This window comes from Protopterus annectens, chromosome 9.part0 (genome assembly GCF_019279795.1).
Source record: "Protopterus annectens isolate FY-2018-M chromosome 9.part0, PAN1.0, whole genome shotgun sequence".
NCBI lineage: Eukaryota > Metazoa > Chordata > Ceratodontiformes > Protopteridae > Protopterus > Protopterus annectens.
In genome coordinates, this window is record NC_056743.1 from 249322567 (window position 1) to 249341012 (window position 18446).

Genomic DNA, 18446 nt, shown 5'->3' on the forward strand with positions numbered 1-18446 from the left:
GAAAACAAATGCAAACTAAGTGGGTGGTTATGGTGGGTTCCTCAGAATATTACCCCTACTGTGTGGTAAAGTGATGTCAAACTTGGTATATGTAAATAGCAGGGATACAGTAATAATAATCTACCACATCAGAGCATGCAGATGACAGAGCCTTCCCTCTGTCAAGATCCTTTAAAGGTACTTCAGTGGGTTTTAAATGTTGCTGTTATGTTGTCTGAAGTCACACTTTATTTCTCACAGTTGCAGGATTCACAATTATGGCTCTTGCACTTTAGATATGGAGCCTAATTAAGTTGTGGCTAAAAAGAGGCCCTTGAGGTCCAGTCCACCAAACCCTCTAATAAACAAATAAAATAAATATGCAAATTAAGAGTACACCCATACAAAAAAAAATCAATCTATTACAGTAGGAATAAGGCAACCCAAAAAAGCAATGATAAACCAGGTGTTTACTCATGGTTAGGTAAGGTTTTTTTTGTCAAGGTACCTCTGAGAAACACACTCATGCACACAGATACAGCTGCACATACATATTTATACATACACACTTGGACACATACGCACACATGGACAAACATACGCAATTTCACACTCACAAACACACACACTTGTACACAAGTACATGTACAGATACACAAGCTCATGCTCACAATCAAACAAATTCATATATATGTGAAAATACAAACACATGCATATTCACATGAAAATACACACACACACACACACACACATCTCTTTAGGACAAAACTATTGCCGTCTATGCCATGACAGGACTTATTAGTTAAATATCAGCTAGCATATATTGAATAATAGTTACTTTGTTGGTAAAAATCAACCTTATACTTATGCTGCTGTATTACTAACATGACAGCAACACACTGCTCCTACTGCATGTCACATGAGTAATGCAGTATGAATGGATGTTTTCTGCACATTAACTGGTTAGGTGTTAATGTTATTGTATTAAAAACAGTGTTCATATGAAAATAAGACAGGAAATAAATTCACGACTAAGCGGAAAACTGATGACCTACTAAAAAAGTGTACTTAATATAGTGACAATAACACATACATTCATTCTCTCAGTGTAGTCATGTATAACTCTGTACTGTTCAAGTCTGCATGTTAACAGTGACAGCCTTCTGCTGTCCTGTGTATACCAATGTATTACTCTGCATGTTGTAACTACTTCTTGAATAGTTCTACACTTGTTACAGCCATTCTGCTACTTGTTGTGAACTACTCATTTCATGTTGCTTCACAGTACCGTTGTATTATGTTTACAAACCATACAGGCCAGTAGCAGTGATATCTGTCAGTATAGCTCTATTGCAGAGGTCAATAAAAGTATTAGAGAAGTGGACAAATGTAATCTGCAGAGCGTGCTTGCACACACACACACTGAACAGATTGGCTTCAGCTGATTGAAACACCTCCCATGTTTGTGAGGTATATTATAGTCCTTGGATCTATTCCACTGAACACTGTTTAGGTCTAAAATCTGATGACTAGCAGGGATATGGTCTCTTGCGTCACACACTAGTACTCAACAGATTAAGATATAAAAAGGCACATGAGTGTGAATCAATAAACAACTCTCCGAGTGCAGCTTCAGCTCAGGAGCATGCAGGGAATATCCAGTGATGCCTTGTTTAAGGGCCTACACCATGCACAGCCCAGAATAGGTTTCACACTGACCACCCTAGCAGACAGAAGTTCTGACTGTGTTCCTCAGACTGCATTTTCATCACTCTTCTTGAGTTTCATGCCTTTCAGTGATAACTTGCCCACAGTAACTGTACTTTGAGTATACTCTTACATTCGTACTCATACACACACACACACTCACACTTCCAAGTTGACCTATGTGTACCACCCTATGCTTTAGTCACTGTCGCTTAGCCTTTGACTCGGACTGAATGCTTTTCTAAACTCAGTTTTGTGATATTCATTCAATCCCACTGTAAACTAAAACAAAACTCTCTTAAAATGATTTTGCATTAAGCAAATGCTAGGTCAGTCCCAGTTTCTTGTGGCTTCTTTGGATTGGCCAAGGAAGAAAAAGGCATTTGCTGCAGTTTCAGTTGTTTCTACAGCTGCCTTTTTGTTGTCACAGTGCAATTAATAAGCAGTAATTTCTCTGATCTCGTAATATTTTTCTGTCAGAATCAAGGCATGGTCTCACATTTTAAGCTCTACGTCATGCTCGTTTGACTGTTTGACCTCAGAGACCTCTATCAGTAACACTGTTGAGTGTATCTACATGAAGTCTGTATTACATCACTGTACAACAAAACACTATTACTCTATGGCATATCTTATGAATCCCCAAGGTCACTTCTTTTAGTGTCGGACAGCTGTTAGGAATTTGGTTTGCTATCTTATCAGTGCTTGTAATAGCATTTGCCATTTTGCTTTGCTTGCTAATGTTTCCATTCTTAACTTATCACAATTCCCTATACATGTGACTTGGAAGCTATGTTTTCTAGGCATGAAGACACTTCACTTTGAGCTATTGACTACTATTCAATGCAAAGTACTGGCCATTCTGATTTCTCTTTGGAATGCAACTGTTATGCTCCATAAACCTTTTTCAATCAGCTTCACAACCCATAACTGACAGGTCAGTGCACACTTCAACAAACCTTTACTGGCAGTTAATGTGTGACTTGGTGTTCTTTGTTGCTGTTCCACTTTCAAGTTTTACAAACAATATGTCTCTTTAAGGTATAACTAAATAACCCATTCATCTTTGCAACTGTAGTTTCATTCATCTAGACATACACATACTCATATACACACACACACACACACACACACACACACAGATGAATGCATGCATATATGTACACATGCACGCAAGGGCACACACACACGCGCGCACGCACGCAGACACACATACATGGTCTGTCTGCCTGCCTTTCTGTTTGCCTCACTTTCTTTGTTACTTTATGTCTGGCTCCTTTTCTTTGACCCATTCTCAAAATCCGTTTATTCCATTTTGTTCTAATCCACAAGATCTAATCCACATTATCTGCCATTTCAGTAATTTATAGTGATAAACTTGAGGGGATAGTTTTAATGTTTTTCTCGGTTTTATTTCTGCAATAGTTAGCATGGCCTGAATCATGTTAAAACATGATCATTATCCTTAGCTAATTAAAATGAATGGCATTCGGTTGGGTTTATCATTGCATGCAAAGATGATGAAAGCGTACTGTTTTTTGGTGTGTGTGTGTGTGTGTGTGTGTGTAGTATTCTGTGTTTCGTATTATACAATGAATATAAAAAGTGTACATATCTTCGTTAAAATGCCAGGTTTTTGTGATATATAAAATGAGACCACAATAAATCATTTCAAAACTTTCCCCACCTTTAATGTGACCTATAACCTGTACAATTCAATTGAAAAACAAACAAATCTGTTAGGGGTAAAATATAACAAGTAAAGTACGTACAATAAGCTGGTTGCATAAGTGTGCACACCCTTACACTAATTCTTTGTTGAAGCACCTTCTGATTTAATTACAGCATTCAGTCTTCTTGGGTAGGAGTCTATCAGCATGGCACATCTTGACTTGGCAATATTTGCCCATTCTTCCAAAAGCCCTCCAAATCTGTCAGATTGCGAGGGCATCTCGTGCACAGCCGTCTTCAGGTCACCCCACAGATTTTCTATTGGATTTAGCTCTGGGCTATGGCTGGGCCATTCCAAAATTTTGTCTTTTGGTGAAGCCATTCTTTTGTTGATTTGGGTGTATGCTGTGGGTCATTGTCATGCTAAAAGGTGAAATCCTCTTCATCTTCAGCTTTCTGGCAGATGCCTGAAGATTTTCGGCCAAAAGTGACTGGTATTTGGGACTGTTCATAATTCCCTCCACCTTGACTAAAGCCTCTGTTCCATCTTATGAAAAGCAGCCACAAAGCATGACACTGCCACCACCATGCTTCACCATGGGGATTGTGTTCTTTTGGTGATGCGAAGTGTTGTTTTTGTGCCAAACATACCTTTTGGAATTGTGGCCAAAAAGTTCAACCTTGGTCTCCTTAGACCATAACACATTTTCAAACATGCTTTTGGGAGACAATGTATTGTTTTGCATATTTTAGCCAAGCCTTGATGTTTATCTGTGTGAGAAAAGGCTTCCATCTTCCAACCCTACCTCATAGCCCAGACATATGGAGAAGATGGGAGATTGTTGTCACATGTAGTACACATCCAATATCCTGCAACTCCTTCAGTGATGCTTTAGGTCACCTGGCAGCCTTCCTAACCAGTTTTTGTCTTGTCTTTTCATCAATTTTGGAGGGACGTCCAGTTCTTTCCAACGTCACTGTTGTCCCATATTTTCTCCACTTTATGGTGACTGTCTTCACTGTGTTCCATGGTATGCTGTGGACCTGTTTTTGTACCCTTCTCCTGACTGATACCTTTCAGTAATGAGATCCCTTTGATGCTCTGTAAAGCCCTATGTGAATCATGGATTTTGCTGTAGCAGGCAACTGAGTAAATGTCAGGAAAATCCTACTAGGACAACTGAACATTATTTGGGGTTAATCAGAGTCTCTTTCATTGATGGCAGGTGTGAACCAAAGAAGACTGAATGCTGTAATTAAATCAAGAGGTGCTTCAACAAAGTATTAGTTTAAGGGTGTTCACGCCTATGCAACCAGCATATTGTACATTTTTTATTTTCCATATTTTTCCCCTAACAGATTTGTTTTTCAATTAAATTGTACAGGTTATAGGTCACATTAAAGGTGGGAATAGTTTTGAAATGATTTATTGTGGTCTCATGTTTTTATATCACAAAAAACTAGTATTTTAACAGGGGTGTGTACACTTTTTATATCCACTGTAGGTGCTGCTTGTTTTGTGTGGTGTACTGGCTGGTTTTGGTATGAGTTGTTGATGTGTTTTGTAACATTACTATACTTCTCCCCAATTGTAAGAAAGAATTTCTGACCTGAGCTCAGTAACATTGTAAAATATTGCCCCAGAAAGTACGCGTGGATCCAAAAGCAAAGTTTACGCTTTTTCATTCAAGTTAAGAAAAAAAAGAAGAGGAACATACATAAGAATACAACGTTCTAGTGGTCATATTATTAGAACACCTTGGTATGTGTGGCATGTGTCAGCACGTTCCTGAGTCCATCGTTAATCATTAACGTAAACTAAATGTTTTTCAAAGTGTTTAAAGACAGTCCATGTGTACATGGCTATAGGTCACAAAAATGCAAAAAAAATGATGAATTTCCTCCCCTAACCAGAGTCCTCAACAACACACACACACACACACACACACACACACACACACACACACACACACACACACAAATATACATACATACATACATACTATTTATAGTTTCCTAATCTCCTGCAGGCCCCTGGTTCTGAAGCAGCCAGTCTGACAACTACATCTGTATGACTGTGATCTTGCAATGAATTAAGGTCTCCCAGACTTTAACATTTTTGTCAGTTTTTTAACAGAAAACAACAAATCAGATTTAAAGCATGAGTTCTTTATATGTCATGCCAGAAAATAATTTCCTTTTTGTCATACAAGTAATGGTATTTTATGCATGCTGTTCTGTATAAAAACATGCAGCTATGAAATGCCTGGTGAAAAGAAGATGGAAACACCACCCAAAAGTGAAACTATACATGCATATATATGTGTGTGTGTGTGTATGTATATATATATATATATATATATATATATATATATATATATATATATATATAACATGGGGTCAGGGTGTCACTTCAACAGTGACAATCTTCTACCGCCAAGGTTTACACCGCCGGGTGGCTAGCCCTGCCACGGTAGTATACCCACACTCACAAACATTTAGACATAGGGCCAATTCAGAGTGTCCACTCCACCTGCAGTATGTCTTTGGAATGTAGAAAGAAACCCACACAAACACAGGGAGGACATGCAGACTCTGCACAGATGGCACCACAGCCAAGAATTGAACTGGAGAACCCGTGTCGACATCTGTTTATTTGGCAGAATTTGGTCAGCTAAACAGATGGTCATTAGGTGTTGACAGCTGTCTGAAATCACACGATTCTTAGGGATGGAGAATATTCCCTTTCCCAAGGATTATACGATCTCGGGGTTAGTATATATAATTAGCAGGGGTTGAGGGGGCACAGGCCCCACTTGGAGGGTACAGGGAGGGGTTGCCCCTGCAAAAAAATGATGTTTTCTTTGTTGCGTGTGTTTTTCATTTTGTATGCACCCAGATTGTTGCTTGGCACATGCATAGCAGAGTGCTGACTTGGGTGGTGTCGACGATATTGTGTCATGCTCATTTGACTGACTCACAAAATAGTTGATCACAACTGACTGAAAATTTCATTTCACTAAAAGAAATTTGACTGAATTACAATTGATAAAAACTACAGAAGTCTATAGGCAGTTTGCAGTGTTGTTGTGTCTGACCATTTGAGTTTTTAGGGAAACGTTTTAGAACATATGGGACTGGTAAAGGCCACTGTCATGTTGTACCCACAGATCTGTAGATGTTTGTGTTTGTGCATCAGCACTGATTCAATGTGTTGGGTGCTTTTTCTTTTCTCTATAGTTGTGCGACCATAAAGTTAGTGTATATGTAAGTAAGAGGGTGTGGGGATTTCCCCCTAAAAAGTTTACAATATGTCTATTGTGTAACTCTTCTGTCAATTGTGATTCAGTCAAATGCATTTCAGTTAATTGTGTTTAGTGAATTCTTATTTAGTAAAATGAGTACATTCAATCAAATTATATATATATATATGTATATATGTGTGTGTGTGTGTGTGTGTGTGTGTGTGTGTATAAACACACACACATACACACACACTCTATGGATTTTTTTAAGACTTCCTTCTCATTCTTAATAAAGTAGTTAAGGAAAATGTATGCAATGGATACAGAGTTGTGTGGTCCAGGATTAATAATTTTACTTTTTCATATTTTTCATAATTTTATCTCTAGTATAAGAAAAAAATCATGCCAAATGTCCTACAGTGCAGACTAAACATAATCATAACATCTAATATCTAAAACTGTTTAAAACTCTTTTACAAATTCAGTGCATGTCCCAGAGTTTTCTAACAGTATTATTATTCAAAGTTTAAAGAGCAACATTCACCTATTACAAAAAGTTAGATTATGCCTCTGTTTTTATCAGTTATTCATTTTTATCTCTCTGTTTTTTTCTTGTTGATGTTTAAACATTTTTAAATAGTTTATAAAATGTAGTGAAAGTTTTGTTGTCCTCTGCAGTATGTCCTGTATTCCTTATAACACAGTTTATAGCACCACATACTAACGTGTTAAACACATCACTTAAGTTTTAGTGGGATAATATAGACAAATATGTTTAAAGAAGCTTTTCAGAGTCATTAGTAACATGAACCTTGAAAATCAACTAAAAAACACAACCATCTATAATTGATAAATTCAGACTACCATGGCAGGCCAAAATTTAAATTCAGGGCTGAAAGAGTAGTGTACAGTGCATCCCGAGACCAAATTATACAGTATAATGGGGGACACACATAAGCATCTTCAGCATATCGGCATGTTTGTATACATCACTGCTGTATATGTTCAATCTGCCCCACTGCACACACACTCTTTCTAACAAACCAAACACATAAACACACGAAAACATACTCGGAGGCTCTAAATAAAAATCTGCCTAAGCAGCAGAGACCTCCAAAGCAGACACCCAAGCAACCGCTACCCCAAAACAAAACACGTGCAACACATAGCTCACAAAGCCAGTGCGCCGAACAGTCACAGCCCTTAAGGCTAAACAACACACCTGATACACTTGTAATAGGTGACTCTATCGTCAGGCACACTGACGTCCCGCTCACCAGGCTGAACAAGGAGAAGGTCACGGTGAGCTGCCTGTTGGGCGCAAGGATCCGCCACATAACACAAGCACTCAGGTCACTCCAAGGCAAGTACAAATATGACTCAGTTGTCCATGCTGGTGTGAATGACCTGAGACGTACCTCCCTGGACTACATGAAGAGAGACATAGAGGAGCTCTCTGAGCATGTAGCCCAGGCCAGTATGACCATGACCTTGAGTAGCATCTTACCCTCACCAAGAATGATGCCACAATATGAAGACAAGATGATCAGTTTCAACAATTGGCTTATGTATTGGTGTCATTCAAAGGGGATCCAATGCCTGTCAGCCTGGGATGACATGCTCGACAAGCCACAATGCTTCGCTAGGGACGGCTTGCACCTGTCACCCCTGGGCTTTCGGATATTGGCAAAGGCTCTTGCTACCCCCATAGTGCCTTTTTTAGGCAGGGCTCAAAAGACAAACCCACCTCCATAGGTATCACAAGGGATAAGAAACTAAGAGTAGTGCTACTCAACACCAGAAGTCTAAACCTCAAGATGCATGCACTCAAAACTCTCCTTAGCATGGAGAACATCGATATCTGTGCAGTAACAGAAACCTGGTTCAAGGCTCCCGAGAGCACCCCAGCACTACCAGGTTATACCTCATACCATGCTTTTCGGCCCCAAAACTTGGACCGAACCACAAAAGGAGGGGGAGTATCAATATTCGTCAAAGATACCCACACCTCCAGGTTGGTGGCACAGCACGAAGCATCAGAGACTATCCATGTGCAACTAACAGTGGGTAAAACTACCTTCCAGTTTATAGCCTGCTACAGACCACCCTCCCAAACCCAGGAACCCCACTCGGCCTTCCTGAGAACACTGGAAAATATGAAGGTCTCTCCAAACACCATTATATTGGGCGACTTCAACTACCCAAACATAGACTGGGAGCATTACTCTAGCTCCAACACCCTAGCCCAAAGGTTCCTAGAATTTATAAAGTCAAATGCTATGGAACAACTTGTTACCACTCCCACAAGAGGGGAAAACATACTGGAACTGATCATCACCAACATGGGGACTCTATGCTCCAGACCAGAAGTGTATCCCTCACTGATAAGATCAGACCATAAACTAATCTCACTGGATATTCACATCCCGACTCCACCTCTTGCCCTGAAAACCACAGTGAAAAACTTCTCTAAAGCAAATTTCACACTCCTCAAAACCGAGGTGGAATCCTTCAAAGCCCCCGGGCCTGTGGAAAATACGGCCCAGACCGCAGAATCCTTTATAAACGCATTCTATGAACCCCTTTAGGAATGCATGGATCATGCAATCCCAAATAAAACCAAGACCCAATCCTCCAAAGGTAGACGTCCTGTCTGGTGGACCCCAGCCATAAACAAACTATGCAATAGAAGGAGGAAGCTACTACATGATAGAGCAAAATCCCAAAAAGGGAAGGCATCTCTGATCAGTATTAGCAAAAAACTTCGGGCACTCATAAAATCGTCTAAGGCCAGCTTTGAGAGAAAAATTGCACAGGACACTAAGGATAATCACAAGGCTTTCTTTAATTATGTTAGGAACCTGGGTGGGAATTCCCAGATATGCTCAGAATTAGTCCAAAATGACAAAAAATACACCAAACCCACAGACATTGCCAACATCCTAGCTGACAGGTTCAGTGCAAACTTCTCCCCCCCCTCCCCACCAAAAGGGCAAATATCTATCCCAGCAGAGTGCTGCCCCCCTGACATCTCAGATGCTCAGGTAAGAGCTGCTGTCTCCAAAGCAAAAAACACAGCATCAATGGGACCAGACGGTGTCCCGGGCTGCGTCCTACATGAACTCCAAGAAGAGTTAAACCCAAACATAAAACTACTGTTAAATCTCACCCTTACTACAGGATATGTACCCAAAGAGTGGTGTACAGCAACAGTGGTCCCTCTCCACAAAGGTGGTGCCTCGGTGGATCCTGGAAACTATCGCCCCATAAGCCTGACTAGCTTGGTCTGCAAAGCTATGGAAAGGATCATCATGGACCTCATAAATAAAGATATTGGGGACCTACAGACACTGGATCCTACCCAGTTCGGCTTTGATAAGGGCAGATCCTGCCTCTTAAACCTGGTTGATTTCTTTGAAACATTCACCAAGGCCATTGACGAGGGGAAGGTGGTCCACACAGCCTACCTGGACCTCGCAAAAGCCTTCGATACGATACCCCACTCGGGCATTATAGATAAGCTCACCAGCTTAAATATAAACCCCTATGTCACTAGATGGGTTGCAAACTGGCTCAAGGACAGAACCCACATGGTTAGAATTGCTGCAGCCATGTCAGACTCCAAACCAGTTACAAGTGGCGTCCCACAAGGCTCAGTCCTGGGACCTCTCTTGTTCGGTGTATATTTCTCAGAGGTACAGGCCAACACGGAAGGACTATGGCTGACCAAGTTTGCAGATGACTGCAAACTGGGTGCCATAATGGACTCTCCAGCCGACAGAATCATCCTCCAAAAGGGTCTCATAGAAATAGACAACTGGTGCCAGAGCCATGGCCTCAAGCTAAACGCCAAAAAGTGTGTAGTCATCCACTTTGGCAAAAACAAAATGCCCACAAATTACCACATAGGTGGTAATCCATTAAGTACAGAAGAAGTAATTAGGGACCTGGGGACCCAAGTTGATAGCAATCTCTCATTTGACAACCACGTGGCCAAATTGGTTAGAAAAATATTTTATATAGCCCACCTAATCATGAAGGGATTCACATCTAGATCAGGGGAGGTCATCGTGCCTCTTTACTCATCCCTCATCAGGCCCATAATTGAGTACAATGCCCCTTTTGGGATGTAACTTACCAGACACCTGCAGCAACTGGAAAGACCCCAAAAGTACCTCACCAAGAGGATCAAAGGGCTCAAACAAATGCCATATGCTGCCCGGTTAAAGAAACTCCAGCTCTACTCAGTGGCATACCGCCTGCTCAGAGGCGATCTGTGCCTGACGTATAAAGCCATGTCCAACCCGGAATTAATGGACATGCTGCACCTCAGAAAATCCAAATCCCATCGAGCTACACGCTCGAGAGACTTGAACCTCAGCACTGAAATAAATAGACATGCTGGAGGGACAGATTCATAACCCAGAGGCTCCCTTCACTCTGGAATAAAATCCCAGTCCAGGTTAGGCAGAGTCCCTCATTGACTCTCTTCACGAGGAATCTTGATGAGTGGATGGGAGGTCGTAGGTTTACCCCGGGTATCACTTCTGTGTCACTGTTAGACAGAGGCACAGTATACTAACCTCGAAAAAGGGCATAGCAAAATTATTTTAAAATGGGTGGCGAAAGCCAAACACACTCTGGCTAGGCTTATAAATGCCCTAGGGCAGATAGCCTAGTATGAACCTATGAGCCTCATAGCTTACACAAACTGTGTAGACTCCTACACAGAAACAGATCAGTGTAGTGGTATCTGCATACCAGTTTTTGAAATTTGGTCTATAGGATAAATTAAGTATTCTGAAACTAAACTATGTGTTCCTGTAAATTTATAGCGGCATTCCATTAGGGAAGCTATGCAGCTGGGCAGTTTTTGATTCACTGCAGCACCCATTTACCAAATAGTCACCTTCTGTTGCTTGAGGCATGTTCAACCTGTACAGTCTACGTACATGACAGCAGAATCCTTTGTTTGGCTGTTCTTTCTGATTCTCATGCGGCTTGCAGACTGTATAATTTAAGACGCGCAGTGCTGTATAGTCCTCAGGGCACCTCCAAATCTCAACACAGTAAATTGTAGAAATTGTGCCTGAAAATAATTTGAACATAATGAAAAAGAATTAAAGTGGAGAAGAGGCAGAAGCAAAGACATAACTGTTGGTGTGCTTTCTGAATATTTCATATACATTATCTTTATGGGTATTAGTTTGCAATATGAAGGAGAAAAACATCATCAGCATCTGTGGAAGGAGGCAGCTTGTTAGTGAATGGCTACAGTGCCATGTTGGTTTCATACTAGAAGTTACCTAACCTGTGAGATTACGTTAGTAAAATTAAGCAAACACATTGCTGTGGTGTTTTTCAGTCTTTGTTGTATAATATTCCACAGATGTCTTTTTTGATGTACACATTTTATAGTTAAAAAGTGTTGAAACATAAAGTCTTTCCTGTTAGTAGAGAACTACTCATTTATTTTATTTTATTGTGTGGGTGAGCCTTGTCCAGAGACCTGTTTCAGCCATTACCTAGTTATAAAGGCAGTTCACAAACCTGTAGTACATTTAATACATTTAATGTACTGTTAGAGAATACCTCATGTTCTGGGTATTTTTTTTCACAGACCATCTGGCTCTTCTTTTCAGGTCCATCCTTAGATGAAATGGCACTCTAGACGAAAGGCTCCATGGCACCCCAACTATTGCCCACCTCCCCCTTCCCCCATACACATCCCCTGATGCTTCCCTGGTACACCTCATCCTGGCCTTCCAACAATATCCAGACTACTTTTTTCTACCTTTTCTCATATTTTGTCTTAGTCATCAGCTTTTTCTGTGTTCTTTCAGTACAATCTAACTAGACAAAACTACACTGTAATAACTATGGTGGAAATAAACGTATTATGCAAGAGTTCTGGAAAGCACCAGGTTTATCACAAGACATACTGACTTTTTTTACACATGCGCAGACACATACTTTAACAAGCCAGATCTATTGCAACTTGCATTGATTTTTCAGATGTGTGTGCATATTTGTAAACACTGATACACACACACACACACACACACACACACACACACACAGACGCACACTCACTCTCTCTTACACACACACACTTACTGGCACTGCACTTGTCAAGCCAGATCTGTCATAATATTCAAAAATGCACGTGCTGCACACTTAGCTAGAGGTAAGTGAGAGGAACACCAGTTCACCTATGTCATGTCTTTGGGGTGTTAGAAAGAAACAGAGCACCTGGATAAACTCAGATAAAGACAGGAAGGACATGAAGATGTCATACAGAAGAAGCTACAGCCATTAACACATCCTTAGTTATGCAATGTGAGATAGCAGTGCTACTCACTTTTATCACCCTGTCAGTAATCAGTTACTTTCATACACATCCTGCTCCTGCAGACTACCAGTGATAGCCACTTATCACATTCTGTGGTGATGCTTGTGATGGAAACTGAAAGAAATTATGGACATCTTGTTACTCTTTAATACACTGCAATTCTCCTCCTCAACACACACACACACACACACACACACACACACACACACACACACACGAGCCACAGCAGTACCAGTTTTGCACTGATTTCCTGATTCCCATCATGCCACATCAGTGACTGCTGTTTAACTGTGATCAGTATCTACAGGTACTGTGTACGCATCAGATGTCCAGTTGTGGTTAAAGAACAATGATAATATATATAAGTATCACATCAGTAAAATATTCCATCGTACTTTACACAAATGCACACTAGTCTTGCAAGGCCAGTTTAAACTGAGCAAACAACAAGGTCAGTTAATTTCATTTACAGATAGTTCCCCCACTCCACCTAGAATTACAGCCATTTTGATAAAGATTTCAGATGTCTGACTATGATAAAAGTGATGGCCTAGTAACGTCAATTTATTCTACACAAACAGTAGCCACACATTAAAGGATTCCAGATCGCTTCACACAAATCACATTAATACTGCAGAGGCAGAATAATGAGCAAACAGCAGCAGCAGCACTTAGTCATTTTCCTCCACAGACAGCCCCAGCAATTATAGCTAATTTGTTTGTGTAAATCTCAAATGTCTGACTCTCATAAAAGTAAATACATACATACATTAAAAACAAAATTCTCTCTCAAATTCTTAGCAAAATAATCACGGACAAACCCAAAAATAATGACGATGGACAAAGGTCCAAAATCTGGGTCAGTTTTTAACACTGCAAATATATTTAGAGAGTTGATACAATAAGAAGTTTAGCAGTGTGTATATGAAGTCTGAAATTCAAATATCTGTCACTATTTAGTGACTAGGCTGCAACCCTCAACAGTTAACCAGAAAGCTATAACTTTTTCAGGAACAAACCAAAAATATAAGACAAACTCTGGGACGTTCTGCAAAGTCAGGGACAGTTGACAGATGCTCCATTTGTCCTCTGCCTATATACTAGATTCATAGGTATATATTAGGCTAACAACCACCCAAGCCTTTGTGAGCCTATCAGTACAATCCAATTCAATTGTGTCCCTATGTATCAAGGGTGTTTATTAGGAGGGTGTATCTTAGTTAAGAAGTTTCTAGAGGTTATGTGGGATGTATATTAGTTTGGGCATTACTGTTTACCTTTGTCTGTCAGAGACATGGGGTCCAGACGTGGGGTGAATTTCCAATTTCCCAAACATTGGTCAAGATTACAGTTAAATAGGGTTAAGGATGGACTCAGCTTTACATGGATAGGGTGCTTGTTCCAGAGCATGGAGATCCTCTGAGATACATATCTGTCTTGCCAACATGTCTTATTTATGTCACAAGCAAAATTTAAATCCTTGGGTCTAGTGCTTCTGATGCTGTTTACTTTGTGGATGTGCAAAGTGTCCATCAGTGCTGGATGTGAGTATGCCACGCATAGAGTGCCTGTCAGTAACCTGTAGCAGAGTGAGTATAGAGATAGGGCTTTAAGGCAGCCCATATAGGACAATGTGTTTATACCCTAGATTCTCCTGTTGTGGGTCTTCCAGCTGTTTCATATGCCTGTTCATTTATTTTCAGAAGGGGGCGTTATATTCAATGATGAGTCTGATAAGGGACGAATAAAGTGGCACTATGACTTCCTTGGACCTGGATGCCATGCCCTTACTTATAAGTTGGGTGACATAGAATGAGTTTCTTACTATCCTGTCCTCATGATGGTCAGAGGCCAGATTACTGGCAACATATGTTCCCAGATCCCTGACTACTAGGTCAGCTCTTAGGAGGATTCTTATCAATGGAGTAATTAGCCTGGGCTTTGAGTTTTAATGTGTAACATTGGCACCAGTCATTTGTCTGGTTAGACCCTCTTGTAAAATGTTTGTTTGTTTCATGGAGAAATCTATGATAGTTCCCAGTTTGCAGTCATCTGTGAACTTAGTCAGCCAAAGGCCATTGATATTAGCCTTTACCTCTGAGACATAGATGACAAAAAGGAGTGGTCTCAGCATGAATCCCTAAGGTACCCAGCTTTTCGCTGGTCTCTTAGTGGAGGTGGTCTCACCGTATCTGGTTGTCTGCTAGTATTAAAAAAGGAAAGTATAGGGAAAAAAAACTTATATCACAGTCTAGCTGTCTGATGCTGACAGCAGCAACTATTGATTTCTAATTCTTACCCACACTCACAGGCTTTCTACTCTCTGACTTTCCAGGAGTCAGATAGATTAGGAGACAGCAAAGAACAGAAGGCTGAGACTGAGTGGCTGAGTGGTCAGTATTCACATGACCCATCACCCACGCAGGGACTATAAGCTCCATTTCTTCTTGTCTGCAGTCATTCATTAAGTGCCTTCTATTTAGCTTCTTCACTAACAGATGATGTAGGCCTGTCTTCAGCTGAGTATTTTGTAATGGCATTGCATGCTGTGCAGCCTGCAGTATCTTCCTTGATTATTAAGATAGTTCAGGAAAGTCTATTCATGTATTTATTTTCTTGTATTATAGACACACTGTATTTAGTAAAGCTTACCTTGTTTATTTTATCAGATGGTGTAGTAGTTTTTTTGTTAGTTTTGCATCATTTTTTTATCAAACAAGCTTAATTTGCAGAAATGAAACATTTAGCACCTGACTAGAATCTTTGTAATTTGTAAGTATGTACTAATCTTGCTTGTCACTTTGGCTTGAGTCATTGTGTGTGTGTGTGTGTGTGTGTGTGTGTGTGTGTGTGTGTGTGTGTGTGTGTGTGTGTAGATAGATATTTATTGGTATTTAATTTTAATTTGTATTTGTAGTGGGCAGCATTCCCTTGTAATCAATATGATTAGTCTTTATAGTCATGAAAAGGAATGTTGCAGTCTACGATGTTGGCAGGACAGAGTCTCACATCATGTTGGCAGGCTGACCAGTGACCCTCCATCTAACTTGCGCAGTTTGCCTTTTCATTCTTCAGATGTGAGCAAAGTATGGCCCATTCATTCCTCTTTAGGACAAGGGGAATGCAGTGGTACTGGGCCACCACACACCAAAGGGAAATGGAAGATGTCCTTCGTGTTTCACTGTTGCAGTCATCACCTGTGGGTTATCCCTGCTGTGATTCCCCTCGGCCGGCCCGAATACCAGAGTCAGTGTTTTTCTGTGTTCCAAGTGGAGTATGCACTTTAGGCATGTGTTCAATAACACTCCATACAATGATAGGAAAGCAGGTTGTGTCTCAACATTCATCTCTCCTCCCTGATGAGATACTCCTCAGCACCCTAGCTGCTGCACTCAGGTTTCCTGGGATGTAGTTATGGCTTTATCCCTCTATGCTAATGAAGCTACCAAAGTTGCAACAGTCGATTCCATCTGTGTGATGCTTAGGTATTTCTGTCCAACAAGCTCTATGGTCTGTGGCAAGAAAGTCAAACTTGTTTTTCAACATAGTCCTTTTAGATTCAAGATTATCACCTTATTCCTATTCCTATTCCTAGTCTGCAGGGTAGTCCAAATTACAGAGAAACAATTAAAAGAAACTAAGATTTGGTATTACAGCAGAGAAGGCCAGCCTTAGCAATTGCTGGCCCAGATTTGAACCATTTTGGTGGGGCTCCCTCATCTAGGCCCCCCACCTAGCACCACATCTCTCCCTCCACTTTCTGTCTGCTTGAACTTTAGACTATTGCAGATGAGATGTCAAGAATGTATGCTATTACTGTGTACTAAAACAAAACAATATATTTATTAGCTTATATTTTTGTCATAAGACATGTTAAAACAGAAGTAAACTGCTGGACTCCTGGACTACCCCAATCCAACATCTCCTGTAATTCTTCTTTCAGGGTCTAATTAACTCACTGACACACACTGTAAGGAGCCTATTTGATAGGCCGCTGAGTTCCTGTGTCCACATTGTGTGTCACCAGAGGGTGCATCCTGGCTTACTAGTAAACACGTTCTCAAACACTGTAATACTGCCTGAATCTCCAGAATCTGAATATAGGTTAGCTGCATACTTCCATATTGTTCTCCCCCACACCTCTCTACCTCTAAGAGCAAGAAATCTGGACAAAGCCATAAATAATAGGGAACAAAGGCCCAAAAATAAGGTCAATTTTTAAATATTACTCTTACAAACTTAGAAAGTTGATAGAACAACGGGTTTTGCATTATTATGAATTTTCTGAAGGGTATGAAGTCTGAAATTCAAATGTCTTTCATTATTTTCTGACCTCAGTCCTCAATTTTCGCCAGTGATTTGCCAGAAAACAGCAATTTTATAAGAAACAGACCAAAAATCTGAGGCAAAAATTCTGGACATTCTGCAAAAATCTAGACATTTGAGGGGTATGCTCAAAGTAAATGTAAAAAAAGCAGCAAACCAAGACCAGGAAGGAACCGGACCACAAAACGTATAAGCTTTCATTCGTTTAAATAAAACACCACAAACTTCATCAGAATAAATACAAAAACTTGAAACCACCCTTTAAATACTTGTCATATGCAAAAAATCATCCAATGACAAAACGCTTCAAATAAATGATTTAAATAGCCATTGTGATGTCATGAAAATTTAAAAATACACTACAAATTATCCCTCTATGCTAATGAAGCTACCAGAGTTGCAACAGTTGATTCCATCTGTGTGATGCTTAGGTATTTCTGCCCAACAAGCTCTATGGTCTGTGGCAAGAAAGTCAGACTTGTTTTGCAACATAGTCCCTTTAGATTCAGGATTATAACCTCATTCCTATTCCTAGTCTGCAGGATAGTCCAAATTACAGAGAAACAATAAAAAACCTAAGATTTGGTATTACAGCGGAGAAGGCCAGCCTTAACAATTGCTGGCCCAGATTTGGAACATTTTGGTGGGGCTCCCTCATCTGGGCCCCCCACCTACCACCACATCTCTCCCCCCCACTTTGTCTGCTTGAACCTTAGACTATTGCAGATGAGATATCAAGAATGTATGCTATTAATGTGTACTAAAACAATATATCTATTAGTTTATATTTTGCCATAAAACATGTTAAAACAGATGTAAACTACTGGACTACCCTAATCCAACATCTCCTGTAATTCTTCTCTCAGGGTCTAATTAACTCACTGACACAGGAGCCTGTTTGATAGGTTGCTGAGTTCCTGTGTCCACATGGTGTGTCGCCAGAGGGAGCATCCTGGCTTACTAGTAAACATGTTCTCAATCACTGTAGTGCTGCCTGAATCTCCAGAATATGAATAGATGTTAGCTGCATACTTCCATATTGTTCTCCTCCATATCTCTCTACCTCTAAGAGCAAGAAATCTGGAGAAAGCCATACATAATAGGGAACAAAGGCCCAAAAATAAGGTACATTTTTAAATATTACTCTTACAAACTTAGAAAGTTGA